The sequence below is a fragment of the Tursiops truncatus genome, chromosome 6, assembly GCF_011762595.2.
Source record: "Tursiops truncatus isolate mTurTru1 chromosome 6, mTurTru1.mat.Y, whole genome shotgun sequence".
Classification (NCBI taxonomy): Eukaryota; Metazoa; Chordata; class Mammalia; order Artiodactyla; family Delphinidae; genus Tursiops; species Tursiops truncatus.
The window spans coordinates 87,731,054-87,744,377 of record NC_047039.1 but is presented as its reverse complement, the minus strand read 5'-3'; the positions used below and the strand labels follow the sequence as shown (position 1 = coordinate 87,744,377).

The 13,324-nt window shown below is 41.6% G+C and overlaps 1 protein-coding gene across 1 annotated transcript in view; it reads left to right on the top strand.

Moving 5' to 3' along the window:
• The first annotated feature begins 2,062 nt into the window (after positions 1–2,062).
• ABCA1 (ATP binding cassette subfamily A member 1) overlaps positions 2,063–13,324 on the top strand; it is a 183,097-nt gene continuing 171,835 nt past the window's right edge. Inside the window, exons 1-2 of the mRNA XM_033858351.2 lie at positions 2,063–2,199; positions 8,094–8,155. The gene's annotated coding sequence lies outside the window, so the exon portion shown is untranslated. The remainder of the gene's footprint in view (positions 2,200–8,093; positions 8,156–13,324) is intronic.

Here is a 13,324-nt window from a genome sequence, read left to right as displayed (position 1 = left end):
TAGATCCCTGGTTCTGACATCAGGAGGATGATTCCCTTGAACAAGCACAACAGTAACAGCAGTAACACACATCCAAGTCAGGGCTGTCATTTGAAGGAGTCACCTGGGAAGTTTGCATGACATGTCTAGTCCAGGGATGCTGCTATTGTTCCACTTTGTATGTGGGGACACTAAGGCTCCGGGAGCTTTGCAACCCACTGAGACCACACATCGAATGACAGGAGCAGCTGAAACGTCCCCCTCTGCTCTCCTTCCATGTGATTCTCCTTCCGAGGAGCTTACAGGCCACAGAAGTGATCTTATAACTCTATAGCAGTAGTTGTTCATCTTTTTTAAATCATGGAGTCCTTGGTGAATCTGATAAAAGCTAAAGACATGATCCCTCAGGAAAATACACATACACTCAAAACTTCCACACACACCAGGATGAGAACTCCTATAAACAAACAGACAAACAAACACCTTCCCCCAAATTTCAGCAACTATTATGCAGCATGATTGTCTTCCTCATCCTCTAGACTGTCATCCCAAATAACTTCTGGCTGTTCCCAAATATCAAATCCCTGAAGGAACGAGATGTTCCTTCCAGTGCTGAGGAGGTCCAAAAGAATGTGCTGTAAAACTCAAAAGGCATTTCCACAAAGAGCATTCCAAAGATGTCTGAAGAAAGCCAGGGTCCCTGGAAAGCACAGCTTCTCCAGATGACCACCTGGAAGAGGGTAGCATCTGTGTTCCTGTCCTGGTTGGCTCTTAAACAATCAGTCCCTTTCCCTGTCAGGCAAAGCTCACAGAGAGGCTTTGGTGTGATAACTTCCCATCTGCTAAGTCAATGAGGGGCAGTTCCAAAGCTTAGAGGATACTTCCTCCATGCAGCCTCAGGGGCCTCTCCAGGCAGTTACATGCTTCTTCCTTCCTGTCCCAAAAGCTTTGTGTAAATCTGCGTCTCTACTCACATCTCTACCTCTGCCAACAGACTTCGAGCACAGACCTGAATGGCAGACACTGGATTCATGCATGTAATCACTGGACATTTACCAAGAGACCACCATGTGTTAGCACCGCAGACACCATGCTGAACAAAACAGTGCTGCAGGCTCTCAAGAAAGGCAGACAAACAAGACGTAGCATGCCTAATGCTATCCTCTGGGAAATACAGGGTGCTTTATGGTTCAACCTGTCTTTGGGGAAGGGCACCTTTTAAGCTAAAACGTGATGTATATCTTTCCAGAGCCCAGCACAAAGTATGTGTTTAATCTTAAACATTTCCCTCAGCAAAATCCTATGTTTGCTGGAGGGTTCACTCGCGGAGGGCAACTGCTCGCTAATTTAAGAGAGGCTGTGGTGACCATACGGAAAGGCAACTTGCATCAGGTTCAGCTGGTTACCTCCTTTAGCTGTTTGTGAGACATTTGTGAAGTGGTGGAAAAAGCAGTGGATTTAGAACTCCTGGAGGCTGTAGTCCTGAGGCTTTGTCACCAACTACATTCGTGAGTTCTTGGGTCACTTGGTGTCTTTTCGTATATTGATGTCACCTTCCAGAGCAAAGGAAGCTATGAAAGCCCTGTTCAGACTTAAAAGCGTAATCTATCTATCCATCTATCTAATCTATCACCTAGCTGGTTCCAGTTTTGCAGGAGGAGGACGGGGTGACTGTAAATTTCAGAGACCTGCTGAGGGCATTGCTTTGTGGGGCCTGGGCCGCAAGCCTTTTGCTGCCTCACATGACATGGATTTGGCAGGGAGGGGGCAGTTTGAATTCCAGGCGGGCTAAAAGGCCTTGGCTGAGAGGCTCTAACAGATTTCACAACACAGCAGGGAAAGGCTTCCCAAGGAGAGATGGGAGAGGGCGGGTGTGCGTGTGGCTGCAATTCTGCACATTGGACAAGGGCAGGAGATGGGAGAGTCCCGAAAGGCAGGATGAGGTAGGGCGAGAAGACAGTCGGACACCTCCCCTTATCTCCCTGCTGACAACCGCGCTCCGGCAAGACGTACCACCTCAAACTGGCCTAGGGCCCTACCTCTGTCCGCCGCCCCCCAACGCGTCCGGAGAAGTGCGGGTGGAGCAGGCCGGCTTGCGCATGCGCGCCGCTGCGGCCAAACACTGAACAGAGCCCATCGCTTCTCCTTTTATCTCCTGTTGGGCCTCGGGCTAAATCCACAGCAGCTTCAGAAGTCCGTAGGCGGCGGGACGCGGTGGAGGTAAGAAGAAAAGAGTCCATAAACGCTTGGGCCTAGAACTACAACTCCCAGCAGACACCGGGTTGGCCACGCCTTCTTGTGGGCGGGCCCGAGAATCCCCCGCGGCTTAAAGCGGCGAGATCTCCTCGCCGAAACTGCTGGGCGCTGAGCGCGCGCTTTCTGTCCTGAGCTGGGCAGAGTGGGGAAGCGTGGTGTCTTTCCGTTTTTGCCACTTTGTACCCGAACTAGAAAACACCACAAAACAAATAAACTACAGCCAAGCGCGTTTAGAGGCTTCTCTCAGGTTCGGCAGCTTATTGCTCCTGCTTCACAAATTCTGAATTGCCGATTTAGCAAATGAGAACCTAAAAAATAGCTCGTTTGTTAAATTTCTGTAAGATGAATTATTTTCCCAACCATGTAGGAGCAACTTTATTCTCTAGTTTGCAGGTGGCAGTGGCTGATGTTTGGTCTCACTTTTTTTTTTGTAAAGACAATAAATAAGAGGGGAGTCTTAAATCTTGCAGTAAATCATCCTGAAAAAGTAAAAGCTTATTTGTTGATTTGATAAATGTTCTACTTTAATTTTCCAAGTTTTAACTTTTGTAATGAAGTGTCTTTAAAATGCAGCATACTTGAAATTATGTTTTAAGGTGTAGATTTTAAAATGTACTTTTAATTGTAACCTAATCTTTGAATAGGATGTAGAGGGGTGAGGTTTAAAACTGCTACTCTTTGCTTCTTGCTGTAGGGAAGAGAAAAGTGATGATGACCCTTAGCATGAGGAATAGCTACCAGAATAGTGCTATTGGGGTCCTAGGTCCTCATGACTATACTGGGTTTCTTGAACAAAGTAGTTTCTTGTATTAAGAACTGACAGTTTTACTGGGTTAAGGCACTAAAATTTAAGAACTTTCCTTTTCTCTTCCTACCTCAAGTTCTAACCCTGATTTCTCACAGCCACTAATAAGCCACCTCCAAATGCCAACAATGAACTTTTGTTTTTTGCAAACAAATACATTTTAAAGGCCTCAAAGGGAATCAATTCAGAACTTGAATGCAGAATAGTTTTAGAGTTTCTGGGGGGTAGGGGCATATCTCAACTTCAGCCTGCTGAGATTTACGATTATGTATCCTTTCAGTCTGTGTAGTGTGGCATTTGAGGATAATATGAAATTGGCCAACTTTGCCAAAAATTAACAATCTGTGTAATTTTTATTTGTTCTTTGTGTGGGGGGAGCTCAGCAATAGGCATACTGAAAACTGGTAATAATAGTTGGTGTATAGCGATTTTTGAGGAGACTAGAGTGTAGCTATTGTGCTCTAAACAAACCCTCCATACATTCTGAAACATTAAATAGGGGAGAAAGCAATACTCGTGATATTTGGTAATATTTAAAATTTCCCCAGATCTCAAATGTTCTCTTCATAGTCACGAACAGAACATGTTTTCTGGCTATCAGCTCTTCTATTAAACATTCAGTTTATCAAGGCTTAGCCAGCAGAGTAAGAAAAGAAAGCAAAAGATATAAGACAATGTTATTGTGTACAAGAAAATTTCAAGAGAACATAGAGTATTAACACTTCTAAGAGAAGGCAGCTGGAAATAAGGGCAATATATAGTAATCAAATTTATTCCTATTGCCACCAACAAAGGACAAACATCAATTTGACAAAAGATGCCACTTACAGTAGCAACAAAAACATTAGGAACCTAGAATAAATCTAAAAAAAAAGATGTGCAGGATTTTAATGAAGGGAAGTATAATACTTTGTTGAAAAACATTAAGAAAACATTTATAAATGGATGGATACATTGTGTTCATGGATGAAAGGATTCTATATTCTTAAAGTTGTCAATTCTCCACAAATCTATACATTTAATGTAACCCAAATCAAATTCTTATTGCATTTTTAGTGTATGTATGTTTACATACACTAAGTAAATATTTAGTGTATTGAGAATTCTGTGTGTGACTTGACAAGCTTATTCTAAAATTTATTTGGAAGATCAATGGTTCATGAATAACAAACTTTTAAAGAATAAGGTGGGGGCCCTACTACATATCAAGACTCCTTATAAAACTGTAGTAATAAGACAGTGTGGTATTGTTGCTGGAATAGGCAAATAGAGAACAGGTCAGGGCCTGTGCATATAGGAGGACTTATGTGATATGTCACTGGGGGAAGATGGACTCTTCAGTAAATGGTGCTTAGAACATTTAGTTAACCACATGAAAAAAGAAAAACTCTCTCAACATACTAACTAAATAAACAAATAAATACATTCTGATGGATTAGAGACAAATTTGAAAAGCAAAACTTTAAAAATTTTAGATGTTCTGCTATATATCTTTATGAACTTGGTCTAAGAAGGGATTTCTTAAACAAGCTACATAAAGTTTAAACCATGAAGGAAAAGATAGGTAAATCTGAGTATATTAAAAACAAGTAAGTGGGAATTCCCTGGTGGTGCAGTGGTTAAGACTTGGGCATTCACTGCTGTGGACCTGGTTTTGATCCCTGGTCGGGGAACTAAGATCCCACAAGTCACACAGTGTGGCCAAAAAAAATAAAATAAAATAAAAAATAAAAGCAAGTAAGCAAACAAAACTTTTGTACATTAGAAAACACAAGTGAAATGGCAAGGCACACACTGGGAAGACATTTACAACTCAAAGAGAGACAAAAGATTAGTATTCAGAACATTTAACTACTAAAAATCACTTAAAACAAAGACAAATGTTACAGTGTAATGATACAATATAATAGTGAACTAAGATATGACTTGGCAATTCCCAGCAGAGGAAAACTGAATGGCTGATAGATAGTGAGAAGATGTTCAACCTCCCTGGTAATCAGGGAAATACTAACTAAAACAACAAGAAGACATCGTTTCACATTTATCTGATTGGAAAAATTAGTAAGACCAATAATATCCAATGTTGTCAAAAATGTCAAGCAACAGGAACTCTCATTTACTGCTAATGTTAGTGTAAATTGGTTGAGTTTGACAGTATCATGAAAAGTCAAGATTACAAAGCAATTCCACTTTGGACATACATTCTAGAGAAACTTTTGTATGTATGCATAAAATGATATGTTGGAAAATATTCATAGCAACAGCAATGATGATAATCCAAAATAGAAAACAATGAAAGTGTCTCTCAAGAGAAGAATGGATGAGTAAGCCAAGTCATTCAATGGAGTACTATAAAGCAGTGAAAATGAATGAATTAGAACTGCATTATCAACATGTATAAATCTCAGAAAACATAATTTGTGCAAGAACAAGTTATAGAATGATGTATACAATGTCAGCATGTTACCATTTACAAAAAGTTTGGAACATATGAAACAATACTAGTTATTGATTATGGACACTTTCATATGTAGAGAAAGTATTAAAAAAATACATAAGATTAATAAACACCAAATGCAAGGGGAAGGAAGTAAAATTGGAAGGAGCTTCAAATGTGTCTATAACATATTTTTCCCGTATTTCTTGAAATTGTCCATTAAGAAAAGGAAAGAAAAAGATGGACTGACCTGTCTGGTGAACTGAAGTTACACTTACATTTTCAAATAACTTTCTGAGTTTCCTTTATAATTCAATCCAAGGAACCATCACTCTCTCTCTGTAGGATCCCTTGGCATAGAGGGCTAAGGCATGGTGGGGTCTTGCTGACAGCCATCTGCCCAGCTTTCTATCTCCACATTTCTACAATGCAGTGGGACTAGTGGAGGTAACATGCTTAGCTGGCATTGAGGAGTTTAAATCTGGCTGAGAATCCTTATTCTAGGAGTAGGATGGGTGCAGCCTGAGAGCATGGCTCTCTACCGCTGATCTCTGGTGGATGCCGATAAAAGCTGCCATTTTAAGCACTTAAACACCTCATCTCTCTGTAGGCATCTTCCAGTCAAAATGGGCAAATTAATCTATTGAATCCCAGATGCTAGTGGGATGGCAGCTGAGCCAAACTCTTGAATGAGGGTCTCTTCCCCCTTCTTTAATTGGTTTTCAGTTTTAGCAAAGGTGCTTTTGGGGGTAGGCAAAATGGGTGAAGGTGGTCAAAAGGTACAAACTTCCAGTTATAAAATAAATAAGTCCTGGGGATGCAATGTACAGCATTAAGTAGTGCCAGTTGTACAGGCTGTTGGCTCTTCATCTTTGACCACACTGTCACTGCTCACCCCTTCCTAACCTCCAGATCGCTGGAGATGTTTGAGCCCAGGACTGAAGGGTCTCCACCACCTCCCTGAGCCATGAAGCAGGCATTCACTACATACTTTGGCTGAAGGTGGTAGGAAAGAGCTTCTCTGTCTTTAGGAAGAGTCTACTAAGCCTTTGCCATGGACAATTGGCTTTTTACCATCTCAGCTGTTTGTTTGTTTTTCTTTTTAATTTTTTTTACTTTTTTCCTTTTCATTTTTAAAGTATAGGTGACAGACAATATATTAGTTTCAGGTGTACAACGTAGTGATTTAACATTTACATACATTACAAATAGATCACCAAAAGTCTAGTAGCCATCTGTCATCATACAAAGTTAGTACAATATTATCGACTACATGCCCTACGCTGTGCATTACATCCCCATGATTTATTTATTTCATAGCTGGAAGTTTGTACCTCCTAATCCCCTTCACTTAGTTTGCTCAACACCCCTCTCACCTTCTCAGCTGGTTTTAATCACATGGTTTTCTATGGGCAAAAAGCCAGTTATAGCTTGTTTCCATAGAGTTGCACCCAGGGAAGGGGAAGTAGTCCATTTTAGACCACAGTATAGAGCTCCACCAAGCAAAAGTCACAAAGGCAGGACCCGGAGCTAATAACCCCCCCCCCCCCCACCACCACCACATACACACTTGAATTCATTTTATGGGGCTTTTTCCTGTAAGTAATAAAACCACAAAGCATCCACCTGTGTAAACATGCTTAAGCTCTAGTATCATACAACTGAAATAAATACCAGCAGGTTAGAGAAAAAAGGTTCTTGGTTAACAGAGATATGATAAACACAGTTTAATATGAGGATTCGATTTCCACCAAAAAAGGAGAGTGATGGTCTTAAGAGTGGGTTTCTATCTTCCAGCTTGTTACTTTAGTTAATCAATGTATAGCCCAGGCTGCCTCTCTCTTGGTGAGCCTGACTTCCATGGTTTCAGACTCCCAGGCAAGTGAGGAGAAGGACTTAGCTCTCTCGAGGAGTTGATGTGGTGGGCCTTTCTAGTTTGAAAGAACAGGCAGTCAGGCTGACTGTTACTGATGGTCATGGTGACGTGTGCAGCCGTGTGTGGAGTTAGAGGGGGCCTGTCAGCAAAAGGCACTGGATGCCTCGTCATCTTCCCAGGAAGTTGTGAGAATTCGGTTTTATTTCTCTATTTTTTGCTGGTGGAATGTAAAGTATTATTAGTCATCAGGTGCCAACTCTCCACATGCATAGTGGACTCCGTGGTGAATGAGGGGAGAATTTATGTCTTTGGTTTCATTCTCCCATTTAGAGAGCTAGGAAATTAAATGGGCTTCACAGCATGGTCACTTCTGATTTGCAAACACCCTATTCATGTGATATAAAAAAGAACAATTTCCTTCTTTCTTTTCTTCTTCCCATTTTTTCTCTCCCCTACTTCTCTCCCCCACTTCCTTCACATTCACCTAATCATCCATCCATCCACCCAACCGTCCACCCAGTATTGACTGAGTACTTTCTATGCACCAAGCTCCTTAGACCAGTAGTTATGGTCCAGGAATAGAGAGGGTGGAGGCCTATTCAAGGGCAGGAGCAGTGGGGATAGAGGGTATGGCAGAGAAATGAGGGAGCTGACAAGACATGACACCCAGTAGTAGGTGAAGGGTGGTGATGGAGTCAAAGATAACTTCTGACTGGAAGCCTTCTCCCCCCATTTTGCAGAGTTCTACAGTCTCTGCCAGTAACTCTGGAACTTGGGTACCACCTGAAACAAACAAAATGTGGTAAGTACTGCAATCTTTCTACATGTAATTTATAATGCATAGACATGCCGCCCCAAGGTTCTGCTGGGCAAAGTTTCACTTGATATCTATAGTCAACCAATATGCTACCACACAATGATTGTGTATCAGTTTATATAATTAAAAGCTATAAGAAGCTTAAATGGCTGAAAAGTATAAATTTTAGCTAAATTTTTGAACCCCCAAAATCATATAAGAAAAACTAGCAAAACACAGAACAATCAGATAGTCCAGGAGACCAACTCTAAAGACAGAGAACACTGATGAAAGAGAGAAGGTATTGGAAATGAGACACATAAAAATGCCCTGAGACCAATCATATAGAAATGCTGAGAGCAAATCATTAGCAAACCTGGAAAAGCATTGCAATAAATATTTGTTATTACAAAGAGCACCTCAATGCAGGGGTTAAAAGTGTACACTAAATATTGTCACAGTACGAGGATTTCTCTGGACCATCTGTTTGAGGCACCTACTCTATCATAAGTGCTTTTACAGGAGACACAGACAGAGCTCAGAGCTGCAGAGAATATGCACAGGAAGACAGCTCAGTACAGACATCTCTATGTGGCTGAATCTAATCACAAACAACCATGGGTTGCTCTCTCAAGAGCCTGATTATTGAACTCATTCAGTGCATCTAAGAACATAACTGCTAATTTTGCTTATAATGAAATGCATGAATAAATAAATGCATTAATACTCTAGTAAAATCTATTAAAGTATGATGGCTGGTGGAGGTGCAAAGCACCAGAGGAGGACAGGGAAGGGAGAGTATTCAGCTGGGAAGGGCTGTGGTACCACACTGGTTGTTACCCTCCGTGTCCTGGGATGTGGCACAGATATTTACACCGGCCAAGGAAGGCTGAAATTCTCCCCCTGCGTGTTCTACTTCCTAGGGCAGGCACATCTAGTAATTTCAGAACAATTTCTAGTAATGAGAATGAAATTAAAAATAACAAGAGAGGGGAATGCAGCTAGCCGAAGTGGAAGGTAAATCACCGGAATCCCAATCCAGCAGTCTTCCTTCTACCTCACACAGCAACTTAAACTCTTGCTTCATTTATTTTTATATACCTCAGAATTCACTCTTTTTAGTGTTCAGTTCTATAGATTCTGAAAAACACACAGAGTCATGCAACCATCACCAAAATTACGATGCAGAACCGATCCATCACCCCCCAGAGTACCCTGTGCTGCCCCTCTGTAGTCAACCCCTCCTCCCACCTTTAACCCTGGAAACCAGTGCTCTCATCTCTGCTCTTTAGTCTTTTCCAGAATGACATGCAAGTGGAATTATATAGTAGCATAGCAGCTTTTTAATTAGGGGATTTAAAACAAAGCGAGCCAACAAGAACAAAGCCAGAGCCTATTCCCTGAATATTCTAGTCAAGCAAAATTTACTGTGCCAGACTCCTCACATCTTCCTAATGCTTCTCAAAATATTTTTCCTGATTGAAGCAACTTTTGTTTCTCTTTCTCTCCAGTTTGCTTAAGAATTTGGGGGCAGCTTTGCAGTTGTTTCCTGTGTGGCGATGATTGTGTGTTTGACTCTACAGAGGAGACCGGCTTTGCAATATTCTGTCTGGAAAAGAGGCAGTGTTGGGTTTTTCTAGAAATGTTATAAATTAAGTCTGAACTAAAGAAGAGAGCTCATTTCATGGAGTTGCATTAGGATTTTCTTGAAAGAGCGCAGACAAGAAGGGTGTGGGAAGCACAGCGAAGCACGTAAAAATTATTAAAACTCTAAGGGTCCTCTTTTATGAAGGCCAACTTCATACATAAAGGTACATAAAATTCCTGAAACATAAAACTGTGAGGCATGCAAAGGAAAGCCAACACCTATGGGTTTGTTGGGGTGCACACAAACGCCATGAGGCAGACAGGCCAGCTCTAGGCATGAGTTCATCGCCTAACTCTCTATCACCCTCTCTACTCTGGTTCTTCATGATCCAGAACACATTAACTATAAAAACAAATGGTACGAGAGCTGGATTTTACCTTAAATTTCCTTTGGCTATTATTGGCTATTACTGGTAATAATAAATACTATTATTATTTATTAAAAATGGGTTCAGGGATATGGATTTGTTTTGTTCCATTCCATGAAGTATGGAAATAATAACACTACCTACTGGGGATAAGGATGGAGTGAAACATAGGCTGCTTCCTGTCTCCTCCGTCTTCACTGGTAGTATTTATTGTGCATCCTCTCTGGACTAGGATAGTTGCTGTTTGGCTGGTGCTGTCTTAGTATAGTTAACTTCTTTCCATTATGTCACCTTGCTTTCCCAGCCTATTGTTAAATCATTTGCATCAAACCGCTATGTATGCCTGCTGACTGGGGCTCCGCCATTGTGCTTATCACCAGTATCAGACAGAGGAGCAGTGAAGGGCACCAAGGGAAACACTATATAAACACAGTGATGGAGATAGTGGCCTGGTGACCCATGGGGACAACATATGCATAAGATCCCTGTATTTTCTCAACTCTCAATTTGTGACAAAATCAAGGTCCCGACAAGACATTAATATATATTTTTATTTGTGAATGTATTATATACAAAGTCTTACTCAAATATCTTATGATTTATTAATAAAAGTAAAATAAAATTCAGTTCTGCATGCAATAAATCTAACTTTTAATATAGAAAAAAGTAAATTCATGAAAACGATGGGTTTGATATACAATCTCTGGCATCGGGTGGTGAAACAGATGGTTTGTAAGCACATAGCAAAGAAAACAGCATGGGTTTACTAAGAGCAAGCCATGCTAAACCAACCTTGTTTCCGATTATGATAGGGTTGACACTGATAGAAAGGAGAAATTCCTTAAAATCAGTGTATCTTGATTTCAGTAAGGTTAAAATGTTTCCTTGAGGACAAGATGGAGAAAAGTCACCTAGATGGTAATGCAGTAGAGCTGTTGCTGGTTAAACAAGTGGTTAATGAACCAGGGCACCCTCGAGGGAGGTATATAGTGGTATGTCATAGGACTCTAATTGTTCCCTGATTTTATCAATAACTTGAATGAAATCTGTACATACCTTTACTCAACGTTTTCAGAGATATTGAGTACAATGAATATCAAAATCAAGGTTTTTTAAGAAGAAAAAAGCAGACTGGAACAACTCCCCAAACTAATAAAAGATTTTTAATAAAGACAAATGTAAAGTCCTAAACCTGTGCTTTAAAAAATGCACAAGTGTAGAATGGGGGTAATTTACTTCTTGTTAGTTCATGAAAAGAAGACATGGATATTTAAGTCAGTTTCAAAAGTAATGTGAGTCAACCGTATAAAATGGTTGCTGAATAATAGAATAGTATTGGTATCAGATGGAAATGACCATCCTGCTGTACTTTCTTTTTTTCTTAAAGGATTGGATTTTTTTTTATTAATTAATTTATTTGTTTATTTTTGGCTGCATTGGGTCTTCCCTGCTGCGCACAGGTTTTGTCTAGTTGCAGCGAGCAGGGGCTACTCTTCGTTGCAGCGCACGGGCTTCTCATTGTGGTGGCTTCTCTTGTTGCAAAGCATGGACTCTAGGTGCGCCTGCTTCAGTAGTTGTGGCACGCGGGCTCAGCAGTTGTGGCTCGTGAGCTCTAGAGCGTGGGCTCAGTAGTTGTGGCGCAAGGGCTTGATTGCTCCACAGCATGTGGGATCTTCCCGGACTAGGGCTCAAACCCACGTGCCCTGCATTGGCAGGCGGATTCTTAACCACTGTGCCACCAGGGAAGTCTCCCGCTGCACTTTCTAATAGTCACACGCATCAGTAGAATTGTTTCTAGAACCATGTGTCTGATTTCAGGAAAGACATTAACAAACTGGAGCAGATTCTGAGGATCTGACTGTGCTGATTTGAGTCTGAAGATCCCATCATGGGACAAATAGGGGGAAAGAAGAAACATGTACTGATTGTCTACTTAGAGCATAAGAGAGAATGCAAAAAGGCTGGAGGTCAAAAGGAGGATGGAATAAGAATAGGTGAGCTTCCTACGGGTTTAAACATAATAATAAGTAACTGTGTAGGAAGTGGCTCCAGAACACAAGTTATCTAGGACAGGGAAAGAGTCAAGAAGGACATTCTGCTCCTCTCTTGCCCTGAATAAGGGTGAGGAGTGTGTGTGTGTGTGCTCATGTGTGTGCACACGTGTGTGTGTGTGTGTGTGTGTGTGTGTGTGTGCAGATAAGTAGGTAGCTAGGTGGTGATGAGAGTGTATGTCTTAGGCAATTTGTGCTGCTGTAACAAAATAACACAGACTGGGTGGCTTATAAACAACAGAAATGTATTTCTCACAGTTTTGGAGGCTAGAAGTTTGCAGTCCGGGTGCCAGCATGATTAAGTTTTGGTGAGGGCCTCTGCCAGGTTGCAGACTGCTGTCCTTTTGGTGTACCCTCCCATGGCAGAAAGAGGGTGACAGAGCTCTCTGGGGTCCTTTGTATAAGGACAGTATTCCCATTCAGGAGAACTCCACCCTCATGACCTAATTACCTCCCAGAGGCCCCACCTCCTAATACCATGACCCTGAGGCTTAGGATTTCAACCTGTGAATTAGGGTGGGGTTGGACACAGACATCCAGTCCATAGCAGCATGTGCTCCTCGTCCCCTGCTCCAATAATGGCTTCCCTCAGGACACTCCAAGTTGTCCTCATCATTCAGTGTTCACTCTTGTCACTAATTTAGTGCCAAGCCTCATGGTAGGAATTGGAGATACAAGGTTGAATAAATCAATTTTCTACATAAAATGAGCTCACAGTCTGGAGGGGCAAATGGGCGTGGTGCCTGCAAGTTGGCACACTGAGCTGAGAAGCCAAGTTAGGAGTCTAGGGTCACTCAGTCCTCAGGGCAGTGACTAAGAGTCATCTGCACAGACGTTCAGAGCTGGAGAGGATTTTGGACACTTGCTGAGTGCATGGTTTTCAGACACTGCCTGGTGGAATCCTTGGCCTTTTGCAAAGCTTTCTTGGGGGTTGCTGTGTGTGAGAGGGAGATCGAATGGGAAGATGTCTGGCGTCCTCCCTTACTCACACTTCAAGTGGAGAAGCTCTACTTCTGTTTTATTTGTTCATTATCCATAGATGAACTAACTTGCAGAAAGGGTACTGCTACTGCTAAGAATTGAACCACACCCTAAGGCCACACAGGAGG